We start from the raw sequence: 8,075 nt of genomic DNA, 5'->3' as shown, positions 1-8,075 counted from the left end.
TTGAGGATTTGAAAATTCTATCATTCTTTATTATTTGGAGGCATTGATGAACTAGATTTCTTACCCATTCGTGTTTATTGATTTTATTATTCCCATCATTCGAGGACGAACGGTGAGTTAAGTTTGGGGGAGTTGATAAACACTCATTTTGCATAGTTTTTATTGTCTATATCTTGTGATTTATGCCAAACTTGTGCCCATTGTGTGATTGTTCAGAGTTAGTTTCATGTTTGTCACACCCCAATTCTTGAAGGAATAAATATAATCGAGGTGTGAATAATTCATAGAAATAAACAAGGGAAATACCTTGTTAAAACCCGAAATAGGATAGAAAGTCAGGCTAGGCCCCTTTGGATCACAAGTTTTGTTTCATGCTTCTGACAACCGACGTTCATTAACATAAAACTATAAATTTTAAATTGAAGCTCAAATGAAGTCATCTTAAGTTGAGAAAACAAAAGATGTATAAGAGTAATTGCTACAGCGGAAGTCTAACATAGGAATTTATCGCTAGCCTCAGCTCCGTCCCGTCAGCACCGGCCAGCCAACCTGAAAACATTTGAAAGTATTTTTGGGCTAAGTACTAATGTACTTAGTGGGCATGCATTTTCTGAAACATCTCATATTTTAATAAAGACAGTTTATCCAATCATACTTGACATGACTTAGAAGGTTTTAAATTGAAAGAACTTCTAAGCATGTTAAAATAATTTCTTTCATTTGTGCGCACATGTCACACTCCCTTTCCGTTACTCGCTGTGATCCCGGACCTTTTAGCCACCGACGGATCCATTTCTCCTTCTTACTTGAACTGAGGGCGTAACCCAGTCAAGTTCCCATTTGGGACCCAATGCTCCGGAACACATCCCGTCGAGCACCCTTATAACGCCTCATACATACATGATTAGTGCCCGAATGGAGATCAACCCACCGAGTCAGCTAATAGGTGCACACAATTCTCAAATAACGTGTTAGGTCAAGAGAGAACCTCGATCGATTCATTATTGCGAGCCTTAAACGGAGCAGAGTGCACAAAATATTTTATTGGATAAATAGTTTTCATTTAATAGAATAAACAATTTGCATTTCATTGAAACATTTAGAGCTTAATAACTCAATCATACTTTATACATTTGGAAAGTAAGCCCACCTGGTTAGGCAAAGCCTGAAGATCATAATCACATATAAACCTGTCTTGGGAAAGCAGCGCTAATCCCCCTGGTCACAAAGCCTACAAGAAATTCTATTCTTAATAGGTCTCGTGAAGCTAACTTAAAGTCTTAGTGGATGTACTAAACATACTTGATTCATCACGCCGGGTTTCCAAAATTTAGTAAATAAATAATTGAAAACTAAATTCTTGAGTTAAGGACACCAACAATATCCTTACTCGATTTTCTTAAATAATTGGATTTATAAATAAACCACTTAAATCATGAATACTTTTATTGCATGATGCAAATGCAATGTCATGTCATGCTTAGCATATATATGATAAGTAATTACTTAAAATATGCACATAATAATAATTTAATATTATTATGAAAATTATCCTTTAAATAAATTAATCAAACTAATAATAGTTCAATTAATTAAAAATAAGAAAGCCCAATTTAAAATTATTAGGTAACAGCCCAACTAAATAAATAGACATGGCCCAATCTCATAAAAATCGGCCCAATCAAGGAGTCCAATTCTCAAGCCCACTCCCCAACTCAAACCTAGCCCCAACACCCTTTTCTCCCTTAATTCTTCTCCCCCCATCAGCCGCGCCACAAATTCAGTCCCTCACTGCTCGTCTCCCTCACTGCTCTCTCGCGGTTCACGCCGCGTGCCACCATCCCCGGCGACGAGCGCCGCTCCGTCATCCTCACCATCAGTCGGTTCTCTCTCGACTGCTCTTCCGCCAACGAGCAGCAGCGAAAGCCGCTCTCTCTCTCCCCTGACTCCGGCGAGTAGCAGCGATAAGCTGCCGCTCCACCGTCCGCTCAGACCCTCTCACTCCTCTCCTCTCTTCTCTTCACGCCAGAAATCCGCCCTCATCTCTCTTCTCCTCGTCGTCTCTCTCCAACGACCTCACCCCCATGTCTACAGCCCCCCCTCTTTCCTTCGGCCGGTAGCAGCCGCCATCGTCGTTCTCACGTCGACAGCAGCGCCGCCTAGCCACCGCCTCCCTCATCTCCTTCACCTCCTGGCCGACAGCAGCAGCGGGGCTGCCATCGCCGCCTCCTGCTCCCTCTGTCTCGACCAGCAAGGCACGGCAGCGGTCGAGACCACAGCGCCGCCGCCCCTGTCTCCTTCCGCCGGCCGACGTGCAGCGCTGGCAATACTGCTGCTCAACCGCCCCCTTGTTTCTAAGCCACCATCCCTCTTCCACTTCTTCTATCTCTATTTCCCATGTAATATATAAGATTTATTCTATTTTCTTTTTCTTGTATTTAGCAATATATATAAATTACAGAAAAATAGATGTATGCATGATTGGATTTTGAAAACAAAGTTTTTGATGTTTAGCCTTGGTTTTGGCGAAAATGCAGAAAATTGTTGATATGCTTGAAATGAAATAACTTTTCAAAAGTTATTAAAATTACCAGCTTGAATGAGTGAAGTAAATCAGTTGCTGCGAATTGGAAATATTTGAGTGAATTTTTGTTGATTTGTGAATTTGAGAATGATACATTGATGTTTAAATAGATTGAAATATTTGACATAGAACGTGTGAAAGTGTGAAAAGAGATCAATCAAACTTTGTTGTTTCAAAGTTTGCTGCTTCAAAATTTGCTGCTGTATGCTGCTTTTGAAATCAAAGTTTTGAAATCAAAGTTTTGCTGTAGTTTTGATCAAATCTGACGGAAAGGTACTACAGTGATATATGGCTGAAGCTGAGTAAATGTGGATATGTAGCTGAAGTCATTTTCGTAAAAATTTATTTACACGTTAATAATATATATATGGGCTTGTAATGTATGATAAATAAATAGGCTTGTTGTTTCACAAAATAAATGAGAATGAAAGAAAAACGTAGTAATTTGCTGTGATGAATTAAAACATGAAATCTCACAGAAACAATAAAATTACCAGCTGAAGTGAGTGATACGTGGCTGAATAAAATTAGGGTGACTGAAGCTGATTAAATCCGAATATGTGGCTAAGGAAAAACTGAACCACGTAACATCTCATTTTAATTAAAGAAAGACATATGGACTTATAATAATAATTGGGCTTTAAAGATGATAAATGGGCTTTCAAATAATAAAATTTTAACCCAATTATCATAGAAAAAGAATAAAAACTATGGCCCAACATATTTATTAAAAATATTTGATAATATAAATTTGTATCTGTAAAACTCTTTCAGGATAAAATTGTCGAAACTGTAATAATTCTTCAGGATTTGCTAATTAAAAGCTCGTGAAAATACTTGAATGTTAAATTAAATAAATATGCAATGCATATAAATTTAATAACTAAATTTACCAAAGCTTTTGTAAATTATTTTTGTTGGAATTAAAATAAATTCTTTTTCTCAATCCGGCGTGAATCTTCTTAAATCTAAGTTCAAAAATATTCTAAATATAGCTACGAGGAAACGGGGTGTTACATTCCTCCCTCCTTATAAAAATTCCGTCCTCGGAATTGCATATCTGGGTAATCTAGTTTGGGATACTAGACTTCACTATCAGTGCGGCTACATAGCTTGATTGTTATCGCATCTTTCTAATTGTGAGAACACCATGTCTATAGTCTCGAGAACTAGTGACAAACGAACTCATTCTAATCATATTATGCTTATCGTGATGGAAGAAAAATCTTATTGTGGCAACTACATAGTGAGAGTCTCTATATATTGTGATGACGCTCTACAAACATTAAAAATCTAAATTGACAATCACCGAGATCATAGTCATGTGGGCTGGCCAGACCCAGCACGGCGAGTCACTCAGTCAAATGGGAGCTTCGCCCCCAATCATGTCAACATCTTATCTCTTATAAGGCTCTAATTGAACTTCTAACTTAAACACTTACTTCTAAGTACTTCAATCATAAATCATTGGTACCATATAAATCCATTCTATGCCGTTCTAGCGGTGCTATCACGACTAACATTCTTAAGACATTCTTGGGTGGTTCTCAAACGGTTTGTAAAAGAACTTATCATTCTAATCATATAGGCAGTGAACCTAAAATGATAACATAAAGCTTTCTCATAATTCATTCATTCATACATACATACATATATTTGCTTTCTTTGAAATTTTGAGTCATATAGACATTAAATGTCCCCTTCATGAAAAACTTTGTTTATGCCGGAAAGATTCAAGGAATCTAACTCGACCATACATACATACATACATTGATTCGTTGAGGGCTCGGGTTGTCCCAAACACGAAATACATTCATTAAGTCGTTATGGGTTCGGGTAGTCCCAAACACGACAAAAAGCATTCACATAGCATCGTAAACATAAGGCGCACATTTTCTTGAAAACTTTCATAACATCTGAAATACATATATTTATATTTTTGAAACTATTATCGTACCTTTGTTGCGGCAGTGTGACGGCGAGCTGAGGACTACTGACATTCTTAGAAGTCTAGAGATACTATTCTAGACTCGACATCAAAAGCTTATGGTTATCAGAGTCATGAAAGAAAACTCGTGCTCTGATACCATTCTGTCACACCCCAATTCTTGAAGGAATAAATATAATCGAGGTGTGAATAATTCATAGAAATAAACAAGGGAAATACCTTGTTAAAACCCGAAATAGGATAGAAAGTCAGGCTAGGCCCCTTTGGATCACAAGTTTTATTTCATGCTTCTGACAACCGACGTTCATTAACATAAAACTATAAATTTTAAATTGAAGCTCAAATGAAGTCATCTTAAGTTGAGAAAACAAAAGATGTATAAGAGTAATTGCTACAGCGGAAGTCTAACATAGGAATTTATCGCTAGCCTCAGCTCCGTCCCGTCAGCACCGGCCAGCCAACCTGAAAACATTTGAAAGTATTTTTGGGCTAAGTACTAATGTACTTAGTGGGCATGCATTTTCTGAAACATCTCATATTTTAATAAAGACAGTTTATCCAATCATACTTGACATGACTTAGAAGGTTTTAAATTGAAAGAACTTCTAAGCATGTTAAAATAATTTCTTTCATTTGTGCGCACATGTCACACTCCCTTTCCGTTACTCGCTGTGATCCCGGACCTTTTAGCCACCGACGGATCCATTTCTCCTTCTTACTTGAACTGAGGGCGTAACCCAGTCAAGTTCCCATTTGGGACCCAATGCTCCGGAACACATCTCGTCGAGCACCCTTATAACGCCTCATACATACATGATTAGTGCCCGAATGGAGATCAACTGTAATGACCCGACTTTTAATTGAGGATTTAAAATCTTCTAATGACTGATTTAAGAATTTATTATAATAATTAGGGTTCAGCATCCATTAATGAAATACGGACTTATATGAATTTGATGATTTATATATGTGATGATTTATTTTTATTTTCAATAGATGGTGCAATCAAAATATATTTTGAGTCCATTAATTTATTGTGGAGGATTTAACACTGGAGTGTTAAATATGAATCTTTTATCGATTGTTTTACTTGAGCCCATGAGTTATTTAATTTATGTTAGAGGCAAGCTCAAGTGAATTTTATGCTTCAATGAGAATTAGGCTTATATATCTTAATGTGTTTATATGAGATTAAGCACATATGGTTCTCATTCATCCACATCCCTCTCATTCTTCTATTAAACCAATCACCAATACGTTCACAATTTTCTTCACCTACTACTTCACAATTTTCTTCACCTCTGAAGTCAATCTCCAAATAGAATTTTGCTTCTTTAAAATCTATTCCACTATCTCACCTCACCCATTCCCACCTCTGCAGCAAGTTTTATAAGGTAATAGAGTGAAGATTATTCATCTCATTCAATTCTTCTTCACAAAAATTCTAACTTATGCGATATATCAATTCTGCAGAGACAAGCAACATTCACCACCAATCCAAGGTTTTCCCCTATTTCATTTTTACAGGGAACCAACGATCACCAATACGTTTACACATGTATTTTGAAACTGAAATTACATGAAGGATTAATATACATGAATGAATGTTTGTGTACAGTTTACAATTGATCATTTACAGTATTTGATTTATGCTCAAATCCTATTTGCTAAGTGTTCGACTGCATCTTGGCTTGAAACCCTGCTGTGTGTGTGTGTGAATCGAGGTTAGGGGGCGGCAGCCGCGGGGCTGCCGGTGGTCGACGGACGGCGGCGGAGCCACAGGGTGGTCTCCGTTCTGCCAAGAGAGAAAGAGAGGAGGGATTTCAGATTTTAATTTAAAAAAAGGGAAAAAGATGAGGAAAAAGAAAAAGAAAATGAGAATAGGGAGATAGGGTTTTACCTGGGTTGTCGGCGGCTGCGGCTGCGGCTTCACCGGAAATCGGAGGGAGGAAGGGCGGCGGCCATGGCTGTCCTGTGGTCGCCGGATTCGAGGGAGTCGGTGATTCAGGGCTTCGGCGGTGGCTGGCTTCATTAACAGCTGCTGCTAGAGTCGAGAGAAGGGAGATGGCTGACCGGTGCTGTCCTCGCCGGGGAAGAAGACGACGCGGCGGCGCGGCTTACGCCGTGTCTGCGTGCGTGTGTGTGTGAGTCAGTGAGAACTGAGAGAGAGGGAGGCGGACGGAGGAGGTCAGAGAGATGAGAGGGGAAAGGGAGGTGCTCGGCTCCGGCGCGCCGCACTCGACCGAGCAGAGAGAGAGCCGCAGAGAGGCGGGCGTGCCCTGTTTCCGGTGGCAGAGTGAGCGAGAGGGATAGAGTCAAGGAGGGGAGAAGAGAGGTGAGAACTTGAGGGAGAGGGCGAGAGAGGAGCAGCCGCTCGCCGGCGGCGGAGGCGGTGGCGCCGGGCAGACGTCCGAGAGAGAGAGTGAGAAAGAAGAGAGGGAGGCGCAGCTTGTGTGTGTGTTGGGAGGTGTAATGGTGTGTGTTTAATTAGGTTAATAATTGGGCCGAGTTGGGCCGATTTGTTTTTAAATATTGGGCCCTTATTTAATTAACTATGGGCCTGAGATATTAAAAATCTGATGGGCCTCTGTCTATTGGGCTCGGCCCTTTTAAATAAATATCTGTTGGGCTCGGCCCTTTTAAATAAAAATTATGATGGGCTTCTTTTATTTAAAGGATTTGGGCTTCTTTAATTTAATTGTTTGGGCCTTATTCAAAGAAAAACATGATAGACTTAATTTATCTAATTAATTTGGGCTTATATCTATTTAAATTATTTGAGCTCTTAATTATTAATTTAAATTGAGCTTGATTAATTTAATTATATATTGACCTTTAAATTAATTATTTAAATGGAGTTCTTTTATTTCAAGTATTTTTACAAATGGACTTTAAAATAAAATATTTTGAGTTAAACTCTTATTTAAATTAATTCTTTTCAAATGACTTATTAATATGGATTATTTGAAAATGATTAAATTATTTTAAGTATGAGAAAGAATGATCTATGATGATTTAATTTGTCTATGTGATATTATATGATTTGTTATTAAATAACGGAATATTTAACTTGATGGCGTGAGTAGAACGAATTATGATTGATGTGCATGTTGATGTTCGAATAAACGGTTTCGAACCTAAATGTTAGTTATGTGATAGATGTTTTGAGTTTAAGGTTTTGAACGAGATAAGATTAATATGAATGCTAGAACCCTAAAATCATTAAAAAGGAGATAGTTTAGTTTAGAGACCTATCTTCCTTTCCTTCACGACTTCTTCTCAAACTTATCGATTCTTCGTCAATAAAGGTCCAGGCGGGAAGTGATAGCTAAAAAGGGAAGTAACTCTACGCCCGTTGTGGGAATGAATAAGGTGGGCTTTCTTAAAACACGTATATAGAGATCCCCTGAATACAGGCCTCTTATACGAAATGAAATGAATGACATGATATAACTGTGATATTTTAAATGGTAAATGGTTCTTATGAAATGAAATGTTTATGGAAATGATTAAATGATAAATGGTTCTTATGAAAGGAAAAGA

General features: G+C 38.1%; 1 long non-coding RNA gene across 1 annotated transcript; it reads right to left on the bottom strand.

Moving 5' to 3' along the window:
- Positions 1-247: 247 nt before the first annotated feature.
- LOC131026412 (uncharacterized) lies at positions 248-1,400 on the bottom strand. Its single transcript, XR_009102290.1, has 2 exons — positions 1,151-1,400; positions 248-549 (listed from the first exon to the last, which is right to left on the bottom strand). It is a non-coding gene; the product is annotated as an uncharacterized LOC131026412 (long non-coding RNA).
- Between the last annotated feature and the right edge of the window lie 6,675 nt (positions 1,401-8,075).

This window comes from Salvia miltiorrhiza, chromosome 5 (genome assembly GCF_028751815.1).
Source record: "Salvia miltiorrhiza cultivar Shanhuang (shh) chromosome 5, IMPLAD_Smil_shh, whole genome shotgun sequence".
NCBI lineage: Eukaryota > Viridiplantae > Streptophyta > Magnoliopsida > Lamiales > Lamiaceae > Salvia > Salvia miltiorrhiza.
The sequence above is the reverse complement of the archived record's forward strand: the minus strand, read 5'-3'. Positions and strand labels throughout refer to the sequence as shown.